The sequence below is a fragment of the Sinohyriopsis cumingii genome, chromosome 1 (assembly GCF_028554795.1).
Source record: "Sinohyriopsis cumingii isolate HCF-2022 chromosome 1, ASM2855479v2, whole genome shotgun sequence".
Classification (NCBI taxonomy): Eukaryota; Metazoa; Mollusca; class Bivalvia; order Unionida; family Unionidae; genus Sinohyriopsis; species Sinohyriopsis cumingii.
In genome coordinates this window covers 159806036-159829632 of record NC_142961.1, presented here as the reverse complement: position 1 = coordinate 159829632, position 23597 = coordinate 159806036, and the positions used below count along the sequence as shown (strand labels likewise).

At 38.0% G+C, this 23597-nt stretch overlaps 1 long non-coding RNA gene across 2 annotated transcripts; it reads left to right on the top strand.

Moving 5' to 3' along the window:
* Window positions 1-1192: 1192 nt before the first annotated feature.
* LOC149808235 (uncharacterized) lies at window positions 1193-23304 on the top strand. 2 transcript variants are annotated; one of them, XR_016419695.1, is made up of 5 exons: window positions 1193-2059; window positions 2579-2700; window positions 13167-13281; window positions 22648-22754; window positions 23207-23304. It is a non-coding gene; the product is annotated as an uncharacterized LOC149808235 (long non-coding RNA). The 2 variants fall into 2 exon arrangements; XR_016419694.1 differs by lacking the exon at window positions 1193-2059 and having other exon boundaries at window positions 2068-2700.
* Window positions 23305-23597: the final 293 nt, after the last annotated feature.

Here is a 23597-nt window from a genome sequence, read left to right as displayed (position 1 = left end):
GACACATATTATTACTCGAATAATAAAATAGGAAATTATTTTTTTTAAACAAAATCTAAATAGTACACCATTCCATCGTCAAAATTAGAAAACCATAAAACAAATTAAAAGATACAATATAACATCATAAAGGAAGAAATACAACTGGGAAAGATATTTGATCTATACTTGCTGTCTCAAACATAAAGAAAATATAGCATACACACAATATAACACCATTACATATAGCAAACACTGAGACCTAGGCGACATATAGCAAAGGTTACAAAACATTTCAAGGGAATGAACTTCGAGCAAGGTGAGGGAAACCAGACTCGGACGAACAACCCTTTAGATAACACTATGGAAACATAAATACCCCATCAAAAATTCTAAAAACTAAATTTTTTATATAAAATTTTGTTTTAATAAAACGTAGAACACATCTGAGGGGGAAATACACAAATATAAAATACTTTTTATTTTTTTTGGGAAATGGGGGCATCTGTCCGTTGCCCCCCCCCCCAAAAGTGTGTGTGTGTGTGTGTGTGTGTGTTATTATACCCATTACATTACTTGCAAAATATATATGGTGCTGACATTTTCGGCAAGAGGGAGACCTACCGATATTCTGCATATAATTATTTTAATGTTTTTCGGAGCTAGAGTATTGGGGCCTGATCTGTTCAATATATTTCTCAACTGATACAGCAGGTATAATCAGAGGCGTAGCTGGGGGGGGGGGGAAGGGGAGTACATATGTCCCCGGGCGCCAAGGTACAGGGGCGCCAAAATGAGGCTTACAACGTTACATTATAATAAGTAAACAAGGGTAATATTCAAAAATGTGATTAAACGGGGAGGGGGCTGGGGCGCCAATTTTATAGTTCGTCCCCGGGCGCAAAATATCATAGCTACGCCTCTGGGTATAATAGAGACCCCCCCCCCCCCCCGAGTTTGCCACAGAGCGCTCGTGTAATATACGGTTTAATACAAAATACATGATTGTGGGCAGGAATATACAAAATTTGGTCGATATACATGATCGTTGGTATCTATTCAAACGAGGGCCATGAAATACATTAGCAAATTCCTACAGTATTTTAAGGCAGGCGATTACGAATTATTTAAACCACGTTTTTCATCTGTCACAGATTTTATAATCATTTTGAAGTGGCTGCTTTATCTCGAGGAAAACGAGCGGTAAGTGTTATACAAAACAAAATCTTAATAGCAATTTGATCACTTTTGCGTCATTTGACAGTAAGAATAGTAATAAATAGAGGATAATTTCTTTTCCTACGTTAGGCCTAATACCTGGTATGTTTTTTAGTGTGGTACACACACAAAAAACAACCCCAAAACAACACTAACAACATTTTAAAAAACCCACAAAAACGAGTGCCGTGCCGAAGCCACGGGCTAAAATGCTTTATTATCATTTTTTTTTATTTATAGCATCAATCACAAATTGAAATATATACAGTATTAGCGTTGGAAAAGAAAGTTTTCTTTTTGTTATATTTTTTTTTTCTCACCCTAGCGAAACACTTTCTGCAAATGACCTTAATAAAGAAAAATAATAAATTAACCTAAACCACTTTGAATGTCGACCGTATCTTTTATTTACACGGCATCATGCGCGGAAGAAAATACCAACTGAACCGGGATTTCAGACAGCAGATGAATTGAAGTTGATTCATTGAACATCATTAGCAATTGTACAATCAAACAGATGCAACAATGAAAAGTGGAACTATGAAAAATCGAGAATGTTAGATTTGCGAAGGATTTATTCCGAATCATTGTCTGCTAATAGAGAATTCATGTCAGTTGCTGTGTCGGCGATGCCCACACAGCGCGCCGTCCAAATGTGAAGTTGCGTTTTGCTGACAGACATAACACTGTGCCATAATTTATCTGATGGCATGTAAAGAAGCTGCTTAAATTATAGTATTTAAAAGTTTCTTCATTTTGTAAGAGCTCAAGAAATTAATTCTGGTTTGAAAGACAAGATGACGGTAAAACTCAGAAGACGTAGCTGTACAGTACCGTTGGTGTTGGAGACATCATAATAAAGGTAACTGCGTTAACTTCGCTTTTTGTTTGGTAATTTGTTGGATATTATCTTTTGCTGATCTTCTTTGAGCTTGGAGTAAATTTTACATTCTGAACATTTTAATTTGCACTTATCTGCTTAATATGTATTGCTGGGATATCATATAGAATATGAAGTCAGTATAATGGTACTATATTACATATTTGAATGATAAAAGACTGGTAAATGATATAATGATAAACTACAAAATAAATAATTTGCCCAATATCCCAAATATGTTAATTAAAACAAACATTGAATGTAAATTCAGATATAATGAGCAGTTGTAAGAAGTAAGAAATAACATTTTATCCATTGAACCTGTTATGTGTTATCATCATCAGTTTTAAAATAAACACATGGAGACAAGTTTGCTTAAATTCTAAAATTAACACACACACACACACACACACACACACACACACACACACATGGTATTTTAATCTAATACAGAAATGGTGACATTGATATATGCAGACCAATAGTTTTTTTCTTCTACAGATATAAATTAAAAAGCCTAATTCTGAGAGTTTCACCTACAACATTCATGATGGGAAAGGGCCACTAATTAAGAGCTGACATATGTGGAAGAAAAATACCATCCATGTTGAAAAGGGCTAGAGGTAATGTGAGAAAACATAATTTATCAATCTTATTTAACATTATTGTTGATATTTTATCTCAACTGGTCAAAAGGCTAAGTGGGTTTATGTAATGGTCCAGAGTGTGTTATTTATTTCACATCCCCTTCTGTCTTTCAACAGTAAGAAATTAGCTACTTTGGAGTCCATAGTTCTGATCAATTTGTTTATATAAAACTTGGTTTTGGGCTTAAATCAACATCTTGGATAAATCTAATAATGAGCAAAATCCAAGTATATACATGTGATCATGTATAAGATTAGTTGAGTTTTTTAACCAGCCTAAAAGCCATACTTCCACAATATAGGCTAAAATCATTAAGTTGTCCTTGAAGTTTGATGAGTGTTAACCATTAATAATAATAAGGTGATCTTTCATCTGAGTATGTTACCACCGCATGCAATATTTATACATGTAGTGCAGTTTTTACTAAACATAGAATACATGCTTATATAAATGAGATCTAGATTGAAGAAGTGAAGATGCATACAAATACATGAGGTTATAACCACTACTGCTGATTCAAGTTTGATCATGCTTGGCCATTGGGCTTATAGAGTCAAGTTTCACAATGATGCTTATTATGAGTGTGATAAAGGTATGGTAGTGAAGTGACCTTGCATCTGATTGGCAGAGTTTCTTATGATTTGCACAACAGTGTTTATGATCCAATTTAGATCTGACTTGTTTAATTATTTGCTTGTATGTCTGAGGCTATAAGCAAAATCTATGCATATAATGTGGTGGTTCTACATCTCACTAGCCATTCTTGCTACTGCTCTTAAAACTATTTCTCATTAATTTCATCAGACTTGGTGAATAGATTTATCTCATCAAGACATAGCAAAAGAGCAATTTTGTAAAAAAAATATTCATTCATATTAAACTCAAATTCTGCATCTGATTGGTTGACCTTGCAAATACTATAAGGGCTCTATTTCTGACAAAAAGATTATTTTGATCTAATGTAGCAGAAATGCTTATATGATCAAAACATTGAACATATTTGATGACAAATAAGAAATAGTTTTTCATGCAAATTTGATAAACATTGATAAATCGGTTCATATCATTAAAAGCTTGGAAGAGTTTGATTACATGCGAGACCATCACATATTAATCATTCTTTATTTAGAGAATTATTTTTGTCAGGATTTAGTAAAATATGTAAAATCAATATGGACTGGTTTTGTTATGTACAGCAACACTAGTTGTTTACTGAGTACTGAGGGAATTGGAGTAAGGCAAGGGTACATTGCAGTAGGTAACCTGGTTGACTTGATAACAGGATTTTAACACAAACATTTTTATCAGGAGTCTAGCATACTAACCATTGATTCACTGCAGATCCTGCCCCCATTAGTTACCTTTTAATACATAAAGCATTTGGGTTTTTTATGTCACAAATCCCATAGGGATTAAAATTAACATCATAGGTCTCACTGGATAGTTTCGTATTTTGACATCCCTCTAATTTTTAAGGTAGAAGGCATGAACCTAATTATCACAAGCCTAGCATTTATAAATTTACACATAAGCTAAATCTATAATGTGGTTCAGATTTACTTTGAGTTAGGCATGGAAATAGGTTGGCTTGTTGGTGACTGCCTGTCACAGTTAGATGAGCATTGGAGATCATATGCGTAACTTAGTCTGCAAATGAGCTGCCGACTTTTATTTGTGTCTGCTACAGAGGTAAATATAAAAAAATCTTGATGGTAGAGGGGTGATGAAAAGTATGCTAATTTGTTATAGTACTAGTGAACTTTATTCATGCATAAGGCACATACTGATTCTTTTAGTTGCCTTGTCACAGAAAAATATTGAAAATAGCTATTTCTAGTAAAAAATGAATGTAAAATGTACCTGCATCCTTTGACCCTACCAGAACCAAACTAAAAGCTCAAATTTGTGCAGCTGCTTTTGCTCATCACAAACATAATTGGGAGTATAACTGCTAACCCTACCCTCTAGCACACATTTCATTCATTCATTGGATTAAAGTCACGTGCACCTTTCGGTATGTGCGACTGTTTAGTTTGTACACGTTTGTGTACTTTTTGAATTTAGCGATTAACTTATACAATGCCCCCAAGCAAGCAAGCCGAAGCCCAGGTGCCCCAAAAGGTCCCGCCCAGGCTCTCGTCGCTGCAACCTTCTCCATCGTTGTACTCCGTTGGTGGTCTGTTTCTGCATCCTGCATCTCCTTCCTCTCTCATTTCAGGCAGTAACCGAAGCACACCAGCAGCAGTATTATTAAATTTTCGTTGCAATCAATGCCCAGTTCCCTGTATTTATTGGGCTATTCCTGTACTATCTTGCCAAACATGTGATTGTCACATACGCTTCAGATATTCCTGAGTTGTGAATTTTCCTATCTTTTGTAAGGTCTATTAAATTTTGTGTACTTTGCGTACTTGAATTTTCCGAAAATATTTTCACATCTAGTAGGCTTTTAGTAGCCCTTTATTTTGTTTTGGAGATCTCAATTTGGTTAAGTATTTCGTACGTGTGGCTTTAAACCAATCAGTGTGTTTCAGGGCCAGTAAGTTGTTGGTCAAAAGAGGGCTTTCGTGGGTCAGAATGAAAGCCCTATGTGGTAAAATTTGTTTGTAAAAAAGAAAAAAAAAAGAAAAGAAAAGAAAAAAAAGGTGGGTAGGGAGTGTGTATGCTATATTTGTGTGATGGCTATAGACATTTTTGTTCGTTTTTCTGCTTTTCCCACATATCCCGACAACACACATTCACGCTCACTTTCTCATTCACACTTATAAGTAGATGTGGGGGGGGTGGCCTTATTTCTTTTGTTTGATTTCGGGAAGGCAATTCTTTTCATACTGGGGGGTGGGGGTGGTTTGATTATTTGAGGCATACTCTTTTCATTGTTTCTGCCTTCATTCCCCAAGGTCTGCAAGTGTCCTGTTCTTTCTTCTTTTACTGCCTTAGGACGTTTAACTTCATTCTGTGCCTTTTCCTGCTCTTCTTTATTTCAGCTCTTTCTGCCTTATCCCGTGTCCGTTTCTGTTTTGGTCTTCTCGTCCTTTTGATACTGCCATGTTCGCCGTGAGATGTTTTCTTCGAGGGAGGTGGTTTGATTGCCTTTGTTTCCCTTCGCTTTGACCACTTGGCTATTTACCTGTTATTATTGTTTAGCTTAGCTATTTGTGATTTATTTTAATGTATATTTTTTTTTTTTTTTTTTTTTTTTATATTTTTTTTTTTTTTTTTTGAACCTACGGGGCCTAGCATGCCATTATAATTCCAAAACAGTGATTTTGTAATATTCGTCCTTATCTGGTTTTTATTGTTCGGGTTATGAGCGGCGGTGTCAGTCTGTGAACCCACTAGCCCGAGCCGCAGTCACAATTCCCAAACAGTGATTTGTAATATTTTGATTGGTTTTTTTCTTTTTTGGTTCGATCTTTTAGGTTTATTGGTTTTAATTTCTTTACATGGTCTCTCTTTATACCCAACCCTTCATTCGGTTTAGATTTGTCCCCTTTTGCCTATTTTGTTAATGAATGTCATGATGTTATTATAGGTCATTCCTATGTTATTGTTTTTTGCCACAAGTAACTCCGGGTATGTCCACCGTTCTCCTATTTGTTCCTGTTGAGATTTTAGTTCGGCCCTTTCCTGGTTGTATTTGGGGCATATATTTATTAAGTGTGCGATTGTTTCTGGAGTTGGGCAGTAGGGGCAGTTTTCGGTTGGTCCCCTTTTTATGTGTTTCCCTGCGCATCCTGCCAATAGTGTTTTACCTGTTCTTATTCTATTTATTATTGTTATATCGTATGGATTTTTGAAGGTCGGACTTTCGACTTTTCTACTTACTTTTTTCATCATCGTGTGTATTAGACTGTTTGCATCCGATTTTTCCCATAGCTCTTGCCACATGTCATTGATCTTGTCCCATGTTATTGATTTCAGTGACGCTGTATGCTATATTTTGGGCTTTTGGTTCGTTTGTGGCGTTTTTTGCTTCTGCATCTGCTTTGTCATTGCCTGGGATTATGGATGTGAGAGGGTATCCATACGAATTCAACGTGTTTGTTGTTTTTTTCAATCTCTTTAAGTAGCGATCTTGCATGATTAATCATATTAGGTCTGCTCTTGGATTGGTCCGTTGCTAACGATTGTAGTACACTGTAAGAGTCGCTTAGAATGACTGCCTTAGTTGTGGGGTATGTTTTGACGTATGTTAATGCCATTAGTATTGCCATGAATTCTACCGTGTATATAGCGCATTGGTCTGGGAGTCTTTTTCCAACGGCGACATCTAATTTTGGGATCACTATCCCTGCTGCAGTTTTATTTGGATTTTTGGTTTTTGATCCATCTGCGAAGATTTGCGTGTATGTCTCGTATTTGTTGTCAATGTACGTTAGTATTGATGCTCTTAGTCCTATCGGGTCATTTTGTTTTTGTCCTAGTTTACGTAAGCTAAGATCTATTTGTGGTGTGGGACAGGTCCACGGGGGGTCTGGGTAGTACCTTATTTTTTCTGGGTTGATATTTGCGATTTGAATTTTCCTTTTTAATTCTATAATTATTTTCCCACTAGGTATTTTTTTATTTTTTCCTTTTGTATCGAATGGTTTGTCGCATGCTAAGAGGGCTTGTAGCGTGAGGTGGTTGGGTTGGTGTATTGATATTCGAGTCGAGTATCGCAGCATCAATTCCTTCCGCCTTAGGTCTAGCGGGGGTTCTCCTACTATTATTAAGATATCTTGTGTGGGGGTACCATTTAGGACGCCGGTGCATACCCTTAGCGCTTTTGATTGGACTGTGTCTAGTTTCTTTAGTAACGTGGCGTTCGCCGCTCCATATACCTGGCAACCGTAGTCCAATTTTGCTCTTATAAGTGCTCTATATAGGGTAACGAGTGTTTTTTGATCAACCCCCCAATTCACCCCTCTGAGGTTTCTGTGGAGGTTGATGTCTCGTTTGCACTTCGTTACGAGTTCTTGGATATGAGCTGCCCACGTGAGTTCATGGTCGAATACCATACCTAGGAGTGTCGCTTGTTTTTCGAATTTGATGGGTACCCCCTTTAGGGTTAAGTTTGGAGTGGGTGGGGGGTGGCCACCTCCCGGATTGAAAACTATGCCTACTGTTTTTAGAGGTGACAATTTAAATCCCCATTTATCTGTCCAATTTCCTATATCGTTTAGTCCTTTTTGTAAGTGCTTGGTCGTTTCTCTGCTGGCCGGGTTGCCAGTTTTCCATACGGCGCTGTCATCGGCGAATTGGGATAAGTCAAGGTGGTTGGGTTTTACTGCTGTTTCCAGGTCGTTTATCATTATATTAAATAAAGTTGGGCTGATTACGCTTCATTGTGGCGTGCCATTTTCCAGTTTGTATCGTTCGGAGTAGTCTTGTCCTAGTCTGACTTGTATCTTTCTATCGGTTAGGAAGTTAGCAATAAATTTGTATATATTGCCAGTTATTCCGTATGGTTTAAGTTTACTTATCAGTCCCTTAGTCCACATTAGATCATATGCTTTTTCCATGTCTAAGAAGATGGCTGTAACATATCTGGATTTTTAAAATTTTTCTCTAGATGCTAATTTGACAGCGGTTTCTAGTCTCATGAGTTGGTCTATTGTGCTTCGGTAGTTGCGAAACCCGCTCTGTGTATTAGCTAGTAGTCCTTTGCTTTCTAAATGGTATTTCAGCCTGTTGTTTACCATAGTTTCCATTATTTTACATATATTGTCTGTTAGTGATATGGGCCTGTATGATTTTATATCGCTTGAGGGTTTTCCAGGCTTAAGAATCGGGACCACTACTGCCTTTTTCCATCTTATAGGTATGGTACCGGTTTCCCATATTTTATTAATGAGGTTAAGTGCAATTGTGACAAGTTTTTTGGGTAGGTTCTTGTACATTTCATACCCCAAAGTATCCTCCCCGGGGGATGTGGTCTTTTTGCCGGTGAGGGCCTTTCTCCATTCGGCTTCTGTAAACGGAAGGTTTAGTGGGCCGTCATTATTTCCTGCTTCCTTTATGTTGTCAGAGTTGCTTTCCTCAAATTGCCTTTTATGATTTTTAAACTTATCCTCTAAGTTGGTATTGCTACACATGTTGGCGAAATAGTTTGTGAATATTTCTGCCTTATGTTTGTTGTTTTGTCCAGGTATGTTGGGGGTTATTGATTTAGTTTTGCCTCTCATTTTTTTAATTCTTTGCCACACCTCCTTCGATTTTGTGTTAATATCTAGTTTTGAGCAGAATTCTCTCCATGAGTTTTGTTTAGCTATCATAATAGTTTGTTTGGCAGTTTTTTCCTTTTCCTTGTAGTAGTTAAAGTCCCTATTATTTTTAGTTCTTTTGAATTTGTTTAGAGCTCTTTTTTTCTCTTTAATTGCTATTTTACATTCATTATTCCACCAGGGCACCGTGGGTTTGGGTGCTACTCCTTTAGTTTTAGGAATTGTTTCTTGGGCCATTGTGTTAATGGTTTCTATTAATTTGTCATTAAAGGTGTCAATGTCCCGGTGATATATGGTTTCTGGGTCGATTGAGTCACCTATCTGTTTGAACCTAATCCAGTTGGCCTGTTCGTATTTCCATCTTGGTGTGAAGGACGCTTTATTTTGAGGTATTCTAATTTGTATTTCTATATTTATAAGGTAATGGTCACTTCCCATAGGGTCGCTTTCATCAACTTGCCAATCAGAAATGCCTGCTAATCTTGGTGTGCATAGAGATAGGTCTATTGCTGATGTGTGGCCTGTTCTGTCATCTATCCGGGTGTGCATTCCGTTGTTTAGAAAAACTAAGTTGCATTTTTGTGCCCATTTTTCTACAATTTTTCCTTTAATGTCCGTCTTTTGACTCCCCCATAGTTCATTGTGCGCATTGAAGTCCCCGCATATTACCACCCATTCTCCACAGTCTTTAATCATTTTGATTGTTTCATCTGCACTTAAATTGCGCTGCTCATTTGTTTCATAGAGGTTAACGATTAGTACCTGCTTAGTTTGAGCGGTTATTTTGACTATCTGTATTTTGAAGTCATTGGGCGGTCTACTATCTGTTAATTTATGCATTTCTGATGTAATTCCATCTCTAACAAAGGTTGCTAACCCCCCTCCTCTTGCTGTGGGGGATCGATGCTTTAGGTATTTGGTGTTGTAGCCTATGATGTTTGGGATACGTGAGGTATCATTTAGGTGGGTGTCCTGTATGCATATAACATCTGGTTTTCTTTCCTGTTCAAGTATTTTGTTATTTAGTTGGTCAGCATGGGCCCTAAGGCCGCGTGCATTCCATTGCCATATTTTGATTTCTGCTCTGGAATCCATCTCTAGTGCAAAAAGTCTTAATAGTTTGTTTAATTTACTGTTGTTTTCGTTTTATGCGTGTTTCCTACCAGTGAGGGTACTACCTATTTATTTTGTTTTTGGTATCCTGATTTTTGTTTTGGCCTGCTTATAGTTTACCCCATGGGAGATCATATATTCAACTATTAGGGCTTCTCTAAGAGCCCTGGGGCATTCTGCGTGGTTTGGTTTGTGGTTGCCACTACAGTTAGCGCAGTGCTGATTGGTGGCGCTACATGTTTTCCGGTCTGGGTGGTGAAGACCACATTGATTGCACCGGAATAGGTTTCCGCAACTCTTAGAGTAATGCCCCCAATTTTTGCAGTTGCCACAGAACCGTGGTTTGTTTTTGAAAGCAAAAATTTTTTTAGCCTCGAGTTTTTCGGCTATTTTGATAGTTTCTGGGGTGGCGCCCTTAAAAAAGAGTACCACTGCAGTGCTATCCTTTCCCCTTCTTGTTTTTAGGCGGATTGCTTTCTCTACTTCCTGTCCTTTACTCCTTATGTAGTCTACTATTTCATTGGTTTTATTTTGAGTTGATACGTATATGACTCCTTTGTTGTGTGTTTTTGGGGGGTTTGGGTCTATGTGTTGTTTTGTTCTGTTGTGTCTAGTGACCTGAACATTTATTTGGCCTATTCTTTCAATTTCCATATATTTGGCAATCTGTTGTTCAGTGGTGCATTTGATTATCAGCAAGTCGTCTCTAGTGCTTTTAAGCGTGAATTCTCCTTGGTGATGTTTGTTCAATTGCCATGCTATGGTTTTAAAGGCTAACTTCGTTATTTTGGAATTTACTCCCTTGACGAAGAGAGTCAGTTCAGCGGGGTGTTTCTTGTTTTGGATATTTTGCAGACTGGTCTTTTTTCCCCTGGTGTTTGTCTCTTTAGCTGACTTTGTTTCGTTGTCCATAACCGGCTTGCTGGGTCTTGTATTCTGACAGTTAGTGTGTTCCTTATTCTTTCTAACTGGTATTTGGGATTTGGTTTTCCTATTATTCTTACCTTTTGTTGAGTCGTGTGTGACTGCTTTATTTGTGGTAGGGTGAGGGCGTTCTGTTTCATCTAGTAGGTTCTCAGTTTGAGTCCCCTGGCTGCTAGTGTTTTTAACCAGCGTGGTCTGGGTTGTTTTTGTGCTTGTTGAGTATTGTTCCTCAGTTTGGGTACTCATGTCGGATGTAGTTTTGCGGTTACTCGGTAGATTGTCCACATTCTCGTTTACGCTTGGTGACAGGTAGAGTCTACTCATCGAGTCAGTTGGGGTCGAGTTGAAAATTGGCGTTAAGAACTGTATCTGTCGTTTTTCTCTTAGGGGGGATGAGACTGCTTCGGAGTAAGTTTGCCTTAGTTTATCTGCCTTTAGGTTGACCAGGCAGCTGAGATAACTATTTGATGATGTGACATTAATTTTGTTGTTATCCATCTTGAGTTTCTTTATTTGATGTAAGGTATATATGACGGGATATTTCTTTAGTTTTAATCCTGGGTTTGTTTTGATTTCTTGCAATTTATTTGAGTTTAATTCTAGCTTAAAGCTATCTGTCTTAACTATACTTTATTCTACTTAGTACTATGAAAAAGCAACAGCTGTAAGGGGATATGCAAATAGCTTTTATTCTGATTTGTGTAATTAATTATTATATTACTATTATCCAATTTAAACTTATTGAAAATTATTTTCTAGCCAAATGGTCAAAGTAAAAGGTTTTACTTACCCCGATCCAATTTTCTTTTTAAGATCTTTAGAGTTTTTAAATACAGCCTTCTAATTATACAAGTTTCATTACATTGGTCAATAATTAGTCACATGTGATGACACTTGTAACTAATCAAACCACAGCAACTGAGAGCAGACTAAGCACTGATATTTATATGGTACAGTGGCAATATACAGTCTGTCTGCCGCAACACATGAAACAAACTGGACAAATCTGAAAGCCTTGAATTTGACTTTATTTATCTGTATGGTAGAACAGAACCTGAGTTGAAAAGCTTTTAAAGAAAGACCTTGATATCAAACCTAATAATAACTGCAGGAGTTATATTATGGATAATTAACCATTCTCTCAGTTTCAAACTGGGCATTCCATCCCATGGGGTTCTAAATGTAAACCAAGTGTAACTGATATCCTAATGAACTGTAAAGACCATAGCAGCACAACAGCAGGGGACCAGGTATGTCCAGATCCAGAAATCACAGACCAGTTTCAAACTGATGATGAACCACATAAAAATTACACATCTGCTAGAACTTATGTTATGAAGATAACTTAAATTGCATTATTATTAATCCTCCTCCTCACATTCATCATAATTGAGATGCATCATATATGTTTTATTGTAAAATAGTTTATGCAGCATAATTCAGTGAAGACCTTTGCTGCCAATTTACCAGTGAACCATTTGTTTCAATGAACATATTTTATGTTGTAACAAGGAGCATCATTTAAACATTATGATACACTTATCATACCTGTATATGAAATCTTAATACTAACACTTATACTTGCAATACTACTACTAATAAAAACACCTGCATTGATAATTTGATTATGTTCAATTGGACTTGTATCTAAATGATCACCAGCTGTATGAAAAGACATATTTTAATATATAGATATTGGATAGAATACTAGTTACCACAATTGAATAGTCATATGATAAATGATATATTATTTTAAACAATTTATATTTGCAGTGAAACATACTTTTACATTATTTTCACTTAAATTTCATTTATAGAGCAGTATACTCTGCATTCATTAAATTACTGAAATGGTTATAATACAACAACAAATACTGCAACTTCCAGAATCACAAAAATCAAAAGATATAAACAAAAACTTCCCTACATGTATCAACAGTTGTCACTTAATAGACAGAACTCTGAAGATTTAGAATAGGATGTTAACAAATTAGGTATTCAAGTTAAAAAGAAAAAAATACCAAGTAAGCTTACTACCAAAAAATCAAACAATAACAGTGAATTTTAGTACATTCCCAGGAAACAGAATATATGATTTTTCTTAACTTGATCTGATACATCTTAAATCTATAGAAAATGATTCATATTGTATGACTAAAATATTATGTAAACAAAAATTCCATCACTTTTTTCAGATGCAACATGCATACCCCAACCCATCCTTCTTGATCATAAAGTATACCAGCATTCCACTATAAGATGGGGAGCTGTAGTGGCTCAGTGGTTAGCTTTCTGGACCTGTGAAATAAGGTAGGTTCAAATTCTACCATCAGACCAACCTGGGTTAGCTACCATGGTGTGTCCTTGGGCAAGGCACTATACTTAAAGTGCCTTGGCACTAAATAACTTACTTGTGTTGGTTTACCATAAAAGGCCAAACCAAACACAAAAAAACAACAACTTTAAAATATGAGTTTTGTCAATACTAAGTAATTGAAAATCATACTGAAGAAATGTTTTTGTTAATACAGATTAATGGATCTAAAAAATCTCTTTCTTCTGCAGGAGTTTAAAATGTTAAATTAAAAAGGTCATGGTACACATTGCTTTGTTCGTACACATCAGGCTCCGTAACCCATATCCAACTAAAAATTTTAGTAGAGTCTGAATAAAACATATTTTAATCTGGATGATAATATTCTTTCTCCATTCATATATTACACCACCAAGATTGATCCAAATAAGATTACATTTTACTATAACACTGAGGATGAGTATGCCTCTTAACAACTTACAAATGTGGAGAGAATGGAGTTAAACTGAACTTTGATTTCTTTTCAACCATAGCACAAGATGATCATTTATTATGAAAAAACCTGAATAAAGTTGGAGTTCATAACCATGACAGTCTTGATACAATATAAATTCAATATATTATTGTTGTCTTGAGGTATAGTTCTGTATATTACAATCTCACACAAGATCAGGGTATATTTTAGTACCATACAGTTAATTCGGGATTGTATTAATACCTATTCTGGTGAATGAACATTAAATAAGATTTACTATTTTGGAACCAGTTGCAATAAAGTTTACTAAACAAGAGAAAATATGACTTTAATATCTAAAATGTAAAATCTGCAAACAGAATACTTGCTTGACTTTACACTTCAACTATATCATAATATTTATTTGAAATGAATTTATACAAATGGCATTAAATTGGGTTTCAGGCTGGTAATGACAATGGTAGTAGTGAATAGGGACGGTCTAGGGACTAGGGAACTTCCATGTTAAAAAGGGTATATCCACTCTGGGGACTATGTAATTTAACATGGGAGAAAAAAAAAATATCCATTCTAGGGACAAGGGGAATTTAACATGGGAGAAAGAAAAAAAACTATTCACTCTAGGGACAAGGGAAATTGAACATGGGGAATAAATCGTGGGACTGTCTTGGGACTAGGGGAAATGGAACAGGGTCGGGACCCTATTTTAATAAGGTCCCGACCTGATGGGTCTATGAAAATGGAACAGGCGCAAATTGAAACAGGGAGGGGTCTCTATTTTTTTATTATTTTTTTAAACAAAAAAATAAAAAAAGGGGTAGGCAATTGAAAGTCAAGATCTTTTCGAGAGATAGGAATGGCCCTGAAAAGGGCCTTTGGTTTTATGTTAATATACCCTTAACATAAAGGGCATCTGTGACATCTTCTTCTTGACCTTAGGCTGTGCCTGACTGCAGGACCATAGATTAAGACTCTTTTGAGGCATCCTTGATGCTCCACATAAGATTCTTCGCATCCACAGGCTGGTGTCTGTCCTGTGGATAACTGTCCAGTTGGATCGGACATACATTGATATGTCCGTCCGGAACATCATCGAAGACACAAGCGTTGAAGATTGTACATCGGTCCACATGTTGGGGTGCTGAGTAACAGGTGAAGGAATGCAGTGAACTGTACTTATTTATAGGGGGAGGAAGGATTGAAACGGATTGAGTTTGTTGACCAATCCAAACACGCGTTACAAAATTCAGTCAGCCCACGTCCAATCCGAAGAGAGCAGTCTGTGACGTCACATAGTCTATATAGATTCGCTAGCGCCTGTGCGTAGTCAATCTAAGCGACAGTTTTTCAACATGACGGAAACTCAGAAAACGATCAGTTTGGGTGCACTGATGGTGGAGACTACCCAAGGGAACCCAGACTTACTTTCAGAAGAGGTGAATTGGGATTTTGTGGATTTTTTTACCTTGCAAGAATTTGTTCCTGAACCTTCGTCACCTTCTCCTTCATTACCGCACATGGAAAATTTTAGACAGAGACAGAAAGAAGAATTGGAGAAATTTATACAACAGCAAAAGGAAGCGGAACAAGCTTTTCTCCTACAGCAACAGCAGCAAGAAGAAGAGGTAAGAAAAAAACAACAAGAAGAAGACGCAGCAGCAAAGAAACAAGGGTGTCAAAATCAAACGGTCACGGTACTGTTAGACATTTTAGTTAAGAAGTCTGAAACAGATGTATCAGACTTCTTTATTACGGCCGAAGAGAATACGACCTTCCCAAGCTAAACACTCCAACCCTGTGACTACGCCTACTGCACCATCCTTAGTGATTTCAACGAAATCATCAACAGTACGCAGTCCAGAAGTAGGCCTTGGCCATGGCAAAGGCTTAAGACAGTTAAAGTTGATTGTTTAAACTCACCCCTTACACCAAAAAAGGCCCTTTTCAGGGCCATCCACGTCTCTCGAAAAGAGATAGGCTTTCAATTGCCAATAACTAATAAAAACCATTTTACCCAATAGTACCTGTCTGTGTATGAGTGTGCGTGAGTGTAGGTTCTTATTTTAAAATCAAAACCCAAAGACACTTACCTTTGATAATTAATTTATTCTTTTATAAATATTTACAATTCACAATTCACAACAGAGCACTTTAAAAAGTTCATAGACTTATTCTGTCTCATTGTTCACTCTCTGTTTTTTTAATTTCTTCACCGTCATAGTCTTTTCCTCCTCTTCCTCCTCACTTTCTTCCCTTCTTTTCTTCTCCTGTTTCTTTTTCTTCACCTGTCTGTTTTCTTCCTCTTCTTCTTCCTCTTCCTCTGAAGAATCCCTCTCTTCTTCTGACTCCTCTTGTTTCTTTTTTGGGCAGTCTGGTGACCAATGTCCTTTTTCTTGACAATAATAACAGGTATCTTGACTTTTGTCTCTTCTAACCCCTTTTTTTTCTTTTTTGACGGTCTGGACACTCTGAAGACCAATGCCCTTTCTTCTGACAGATATAGCAAGTATCTTGACTTTTATCTTGAAAGGAAGGAGAGTAGTCCCTCGGCTGGTCTGAAGAGAATTTTCTAATGACCCCTCGCAAAGCTCTGATGAAACGTTCGATCTTGGTAGTCTCTTCCATTGTTGTGCTCAGTTTGAGAGTGAAATGAATAGTGAAAGGACAAGACACATACCCTTTATATACGCTGGTCTGCTATGACTATAAATTAATCCATGGTGTTTAAACTTTAGTCATTTGACTTTTTGCTATCGAGATGAAATGATCCAATTCATTTGAGAAGAAAGAAGAAGAAAGTAAGAGGCAGAAACGTGATCTATCGCCTCGTACTAGGGCTGAAGTCTTGGCACAAATTCATGCCAGTGATTTTGAAGAGGACATGAGTGAACCAGAATCCAAACCCTCTAAACAAAGTTTACCACCCTTAGTCAACCCTGAAAAGTACTATGACATTCGAGAGACGGAAAAGCGTCCCTCTAGAAAATTTAGAACTACGGCTTACAAATACACAGTGAAGTTTAAAGATTTCAAGTCTGAAGTACTGTTAGAGAAAGCAAAAGGGTTCATCACCGACATGTGGGATTCTTTGCTCACCACACTCAAGCGACAATGTCAACCCAAAGAAGATGATCGCTTGAGACTTTCCATACAACATAACAGCTTGAAATCCCCTGTTTGGATCGAGTTTAGCAGCCCTGCAGAATTGACCACTTCCAAAGTCATGGACAAGATTCAACACGTGCAACAATCTAATGACCAGTTTGACATCACCGATGGAAAAGCCACACTGGACATGACCCACGTCTCTCCTCCTCAAGGGACCAGACAATGCAGAAAGACCTTATTGGTCAACAACCTTCGCATTACCAAAACAAGTCTTGTCCAAATTAACAATTTTCAAGACCACATGTGTTTAGCCCGAGCCATCGTGGTGGGATGAACCTATGCCGACAAGAACGACATGGTAGAATGGAAAAGAGCCTGGGAGAACATTCGAAAATCGAACCGAGCCAAACAACGAAATGAAGCAGAACTTCTGTTACAACAAGCATGCCTGTCCAAAGACACATCCTGTGGCATTCCTGAGATGCAAAAATTGCAAGATGCCCTAGCTCCACGATACACCTTGAAAGTGCACCCTCAAGAAGTGTGCGGGTCTCTGTTGTTTCGAGGGAAAGACTTTAAGGATGGAAAATACATTCACCTCTATCATCACGATGACCATTTCGATACCATTACCACTATCACTGGATTCCTGGGATACAAATATTACTGTGAGAAATGTGACTTATGATGGTTATAATAATCGAGAGCAACACAAACATTGTGGATCGAAATGCTCAGGATGTTTGGCCTCTCAACCCTGTCTGAGCGAAGGGCAAGAACCAGTGCATTGTCCTGCTTGTCTGCGCACATTTGTCAGCCCTGCCTGTTACCAACAACATCTGAAGATGCAAGGTTCACAGAAGAAATGTGCTTGTCAACTCCTGAGATTGTGCCCAATGTGTGGACAAGGTCTATGTATCAACAGTACCAAGGCACACGTATGTTCAGGAAAGAAAAAATGTCACATTTGTCACTGCATTGTGGACTTGGAACACCAATGCTACATACAAAAATACCAATCCCAACCAGAGAAAGAGGATGGTCACAAGAAGAAGAAAGGCAATTTCATCTTTTTCGATTTCGAATGCATGCAAGAGACCAGTATTCACATTCCTAATTTCTGCGTGGCTCATCGAGCGTGCGAGAAGTGATTCAAGAACCTATCTTGAGTTATTGCCCTCACTGCAGTAAGATTCCTGGAGCGCGTGAAAAAATCTTTCAAGGACCGAACACACTAGCCGATTTCACACAATGGGTCTTAGACCCCATCGACAAGACGTGGAGCCAAGAGGACATCGAACATTATTATGGAGATTGTCATCACCATGCCACGGTGATGGCTCACAATTTCTCCGGATACGATGGACAGTTTCTTTTGAGATGTTATACGGAACGTGGCATCGAGCGTCCTAAAATCACTTTGAACGGAGCCAAAATCATTTTCATGCAAGTGGGACAAGTGCAGTTTAAAGATTCGATGAGCTACTTAGCCATGCCTTTGAGTCGAATGCCTAAAATGTTTGGAATGACAGAAATGGCTAAAGGGTACTTTCCACACTTTTTCAATACAGAAGCCAATCAACATGCCGTTCTACCCCATTTGCCTCAGGCTCACTATTACGACCCTGACAACATGCGTACCGAACGAGAAACTTTCTACGCTTGGTACCAGGCTCACGCCTCCGACCCTTTCGACTTTCAGGAAGAAATGCTAAAGTATCGTCGTTCCGACATGGACATTTTACGGCGATGCTGTGGAAAATTTCGAGAACTGTTCATGGAACACGGAGGGGTTGATCATTTAAAAGAGGCTTGCACCATTGCCAAAGCGTGTTCCTTAGTCTACCGACAACGATTCATGCTTGAAAACACTGTGGCTGTCATCAGTCCTCAAACGACCAACTATGTCAAACGTCAATACTCGGTCAAAGCCCCATGCTGGTTGCATTACTTGTGCGACAAGGAAGACAAATGGATTCAGCATGCCCGCAACGGACAGGGCGAAAGATCATCGGAATGCATTCGGTCAATGGCTGGGACTTAGAAAACCCCAAGATCATGTACGAGTTTAACGGTTGCTTATTTCACGGATGTCCCGTCTGTTACCCTGACCGCGGCACTAAAAATCAGTTCTTACAACGAACCATGGAAGACTTGTACCAGGCCATTTGTCAGCCACGCCTAAAGTTAGAACAGGAAGGATACCAAGTGGTGAAAATGTGGGAACACAAATACAATCACTGTTTGAACACCGATCCCGAGTTTAAACGCCTCATGGAAAGTTACCAGTTCATGGACCCCCTGAACCCAAGTAATAGTTTGTACGGAGGAAGGACCAATGCCACCTGTTTGCTATACCAAGCTGACGAAGAGAAAGGAGAAGAAATCAAATACTTGGACGTGTGTTCACTGTATCCCTACGTGTGCAAATATTGTTGCTTTCCTGCAGGGCACCCACAATTGTTCACCGAACACATCGACCTAAAAAACATTCGACAATACGAAGGCTTGATCAAGTGCAAAGTTTTGCCTCCCACGAACCTATACCATCCCGTCTTACCTCGCCATTGCCAAGGCAAACTTATGTTTCCTTTGTGCCGTACTTGTGCTGAAACGTGCAACCAAGATCAACCTTGTCATCACACCCAGGAAGAATGGGCCTTGACGGGGACATGGGTCAGCGTAGAATTGTTCAAAGCTCTGAACATGGGATACCAACTGTTAGAAGTGTACGAAATTTGCCACTTTCCCAAGACACAATAATTCCACAAGGGTGACCCCACACAGAAAGGCATTTTCGCAGACTACGTGGATGCCTTTTTGAAACTGAGCAAGAAGCCAGTGGCTATCTGTCCTGGTGTCACACTCCCGAAGACCAAAAGACATTCAGAGAGAAATTCTGGGCACAAGAAGGCATTACTTTAGATCACATTGAGAAAAACGAAGGCAGGCGATCGTTTGCCAAAGTGATGTTAAATTGCTTGTGGGGTAAAATGGCACAATGACCGTGTTTACCCAAGACGGAGTATTTGACCGAACCTTCCCGCTACTTTCAGATGATTCACGACAAAGCCAAATTCATGAAACACGTGGACGTCGTTCGTGAGGATTTGATCTTGGTGAATTACGAAGAAGATCTGAACTTTGTAGAAGATGACCCCTTTGGAAATGTCATCATTGCAGCTTACATGACAGCTCATGCTCGCTTAAAATTGTACGAAGCTTTAGAACTGTTAGGGGAACGTGTCTTGTACTTTGACATGGACAGTTGCATTTATATCGATCACCAGAGTCAACAGCACCCTGACATCGAAGGAGACCGTTTAGGAGCCTGGACAGACAAGCATCCCGATGACAAGATTCTAAGTTTCGTTAGTGGTGGTCCCAAAAATTACGGCTACGAATACTGGGACAAACAAGGAGAAGTGCACACGAAGTGTAAAGTGAAAGGACTTACTCTGAATTATCGTACCAGTCGAGTGGTCAACTTTGGCATATTGAAAGAAGCCTTGCAGTCTAGAGAAAGTGACCACCTATCAACCCAACAAGATTGTACGTTTACCCACACACCACATCGTCAGTCGACCCTTGGAAAAAGTCTATCAAATCGTGTAGCAGAAGTGAGTGCGGCTTCCCACCCACTTTACTTTGCTGTATGGACATGTCGGTATAAAACATTGGTTGTAAGAGGATAGCCACCCACCAGAAGGATGACTTCGCCACAGCAAGAATCGAGTGAGAAATCCAGTGAGAACTCCAAGTTCAAACCCTACCATTTTCCAGTCTTCTTACCTGACTATTGTGATTGTGCCCGTCGATTGGACACGTTTCAAAAATGGCCTACGGATAGGGAAGGATTACCTTCTTCGTATGTTTTAGCTAGAACAGGATTTGTCTACTTCGGACCTGAGTCAGGATTGGGATATGAAGTACAGTGTTTCGCTTGCGGACTGAAGTTACGAATGGATCTATGTATCTACAAAGATTCAGCTATTCTGGAACATACTCGATGGTCTCCGCACTGCCCTTACCTTTCAATGGCCTTTCCACCCATTAAACTACGGTACAATTATGACGGTACCTTAGAGACGGTACCTTCCAAAACTAGACATAAACACATTGCATCCTATTTCATTGTTGTTTCTTTTCCACATAATAGCTTATTTTTTATAAAATGTTAAACTTTACTAATCTTTTTTCAAGATCACTTTAGTTTGCAAAAATATATCTTGTCATTTATTGGCATTCTACATTGAATTTTGTAAACTAGCTATAAACCTGACCTAATTACTCAACTTAACTGCTGACAGAAACAGTCTACAGTAAATGTATTTCATTTCTATAGCTCGATGGATAAACATTACATCTTTTAAAGCTGTGCACAGAATAGGCCGACATATCACGAGTCAGGAAAACATGGGGGTGGTATCCCCTGTGTCCAAAATTAATATCATTTTGAATAGAATATTCTAGTGACAATTGCCTCTTTTCAAATGGTAAGCATTGCTTTTTTTTATTTTCATCAATCTGTCAAATTCGGTATGCATTTTGCTTTAATATTTGAGATGGAAACCTTAGGTGCATAGAAATGTCAGACAGCATTGTACATCATGGATGGTGTCCAACATACTTTTATGATCATAAAACAAAATCCCATTTTTTAGTTATGGCCACTGATTTAAAAAATATTCATCCAGGCTAAATATAATAATAATAATAATGAGGACTTTGTATAGCGCCTAATCTTTAGAAGCTCTAAGCGCTTTGCAACATTAGACAACATAAAAACATACACAATGATATGATTACAAAAACAAACACCATGAAATTAGAAAACATAAAAAACATGCTGAGAATATTTAAGGTAGTTAACATTATTAAGTCATTAAGTTTGTTTTTGTAGTCAGAATAAGTAGTTTTGAGAGCACTCTTGAATGGGATCACTGCGTCTTTGTGTCTAAGTTCAGTGGGCAATTCATTCCATGTTGCTGGGCCCTGGTATGCAAAAGAATGCTGTCCATGTGACTTTGTTTTCATAGTGAGAATAATGAGTATATGATTGTCGGAAGAGGAGTGTAAGTATCTTGCTTGTGTGTACACATAGGTGAGGTCGGATAGGTATGTTGGACTAGAGTCTGTCAGTGAAACGTAGCACAGAGAACTAATGTTGTGTTTGATTCTGGATCGAATGGATAGCCAGTGTTGGGTACAGAGCAGCGGGGAGGTGTGCTCTGATTGTGGTACTCTAAGTATGATCCAAGCAGCTATGTTTTGAACTTTTTGAAGTCTCTGCAGTAGATATTAAGATGAACCAGACAGAATTGAGTTACCATAGTCCAGTCTTGAAAGCAGTAATGAACACACAAGTGTTTTAGTGGCATCAACTGAAAGATATCTGAGAATGGAGCTGATGCGTCTCAGCTCAAGATACGCAGCCTTGCATATGTTCATGACATGTTGGTGCAATGTGAGAGTACTGTCCAGAGTAACACCTAGGTTTTGTACTGATTGTGTGAATTTAATGTTGGTGTTGCTGATATTTATTGTGTGAGGTAAAGGATGTGAATGAGAAAGTCTTTGATAAGTAAGTATGGCTTGATTTAAATTGTGTTTTTCATGTGACTTGCCAGAGATTTTTAAATGAATTGATAAAGTAACTTGAGACACATTTCAAAGTACATGTTTTAAAAATATTCCATTGATTATTGCTGGCATTTAGAAAAATGCAATGCATCCTTTGTTGTGAAACTTATTTTAAAACATTGTATTACTCATGCAGAAGCCTGCTTGAAAACTAATGGCAAAGCAAAGGCAAATGGAATGGAAGAGACCATATCAGAGACCCTCAAATATGCACCCAACCAACGCAGAATGATAAAAAACAAGGTAATCCAAATGACTCTTATTTCATCAATATTGGATTCAGTTTCGTCTTTTAAAGCATAGTATTTGCAAAGCGGATGCATTTCTAAACTGATAACAAAATCAGCTTATCCTATTGCCCAGGACTATCAGAGCTAGAGTCCAGCTAACTACAATATGCATATATCTTGTCTGATCGGACAAGTGCCTCCATTTGGAATTTTTATTCACATGAAATATTTGGATGAAATAAATTCATCTTTGTGCAAATTGATTGCACCATCCACTTGCCAGAAATGACAAGTAAGTGCAAAGTTATCTTGTATCATGGCTTTACGATAGTAAGGGAAGCACAAGTGCAGTGAAGAAAATTTCATACATTTTTATAATGCTGATTAACATGACTTCTGCATATGTAACTAGTGCTGAGATGATATGACTTTATTTAAGCATTACAATTTTGTTTTAATTTGCAGGTGCCTGAGCAGAAGAAGTAATAGATAAACTTTACAGTGGAGTTGGAGACTGATTCTGATTCATAATCTTAATTAAATCTAGAAAATAAACATTAAAGTCATATTAAAATATCTGTTGTATTGTTTCCTTCTTTCATTTTTCTCTTAAAAACAAATGTCTGAACCTTTAGTCTGTAAATTCAGTGGATTCCTTATCAGCCCATCTACTTTTACTTTACACCATGCTACTTTAAAAAAAAAATGAATTATCCCCATTGGGGTAGGTCCCCCCAACCCCCCACCCTACTTTGTCAACTTACCTGCCACATTTAAATCTAATGGAAGGCCCTGCTGTAAAGCCTGTTAGTAAAACTACCCAACAAGAGGATTTCATACATTTGCAACTCCTAGA